The 575-nt window shown below is 40.3% G+C and overlaps 1 long non-coding RNA gene across 1 annotated transcript; it reads right to left on the bottom strand.

The window, feature by feature from the left end:
- Positions 1–569, bottom strand: LOC103399623 (uncharacterized). Its single transcript, XR_523665.2, has 3 exons — positions 429–569; positions 282–347; positions 1–133 (listed from the first exon to the last, which is right to left on the bottom strand). It is a non-coding gene; the product is annotated as an uncharacterized LOC103399623 (long non-coding RNA).
- Between the last annotated feature and the right edge of the window lie 6 nt (positions 570–575).

Raw genomic sequence — 575 nt, 5'->3', positions numbered from 1 at the left:
ACCTGGTGTGAAGGAACCACCTCTCACATCATGAGGCTTCCTTCATTGTACCATATTAGAACCTCTTGAGCTTTCTTTCTCAAACCCAGAGCTGCCGTCCCCAGAGCCCGACTGCCGCTTGTCAATTTATCCTCTATAGAAAGACACATGTTGTCTTTGTAAGTATTTTTTCAAGAAAATAATGAGATTATCTATGTAAAAATGATGACAGTTGCCCAACATTTGAAATTTGAGGGTAAATTTCAAATGTCAAATTTAAAGATAAAAAAGTGTCAACCCACCACTGTAGTAATACAGTAAAGCCATTCCGACGGCCACACTGAAACAGCCCAGAAAGAAGAGGGGACCTGGACACATTGAAGAGGGTTAGTGTAAAAACTACATCTGTGTTAACTAACAGTTTGAATCGCAATATTGTCCATTTTTACCTCTTTCATTCAGATCATGTTTCTGTTGGTGGACATATGGAGGTGCAAGGGGATCCAGGGAATCTGAGGACAACGATGGTTTACTGTGTGAAACGTTCAATAACTGACACAGGCGAATACGCAGCTGTAAATATCAGAGTGAAACTA

The sequence above is a fragment of the Cynoglossus semilaevis genome, unplaced genomic scaffold (genome assembly GCF_000523025.1).
Source record: "Cynoglossus semilaevis isolate Cse_v1.0 unplaced genomic scaffold, Cse_v1.0 C18892032, whole genome shotgun sequence".
In the NCBI taxonomy this organism is placed as follows: Eukaryota; Metazoa; Chordata; class Actinopteri; order Pleuronectiformes; family Cynoglossidae; genus Cynoglossus; species Cynoglossus semilaevis.
This window is presented reverse-complemented; position numbering and strand designations above follow the sequence as displayed.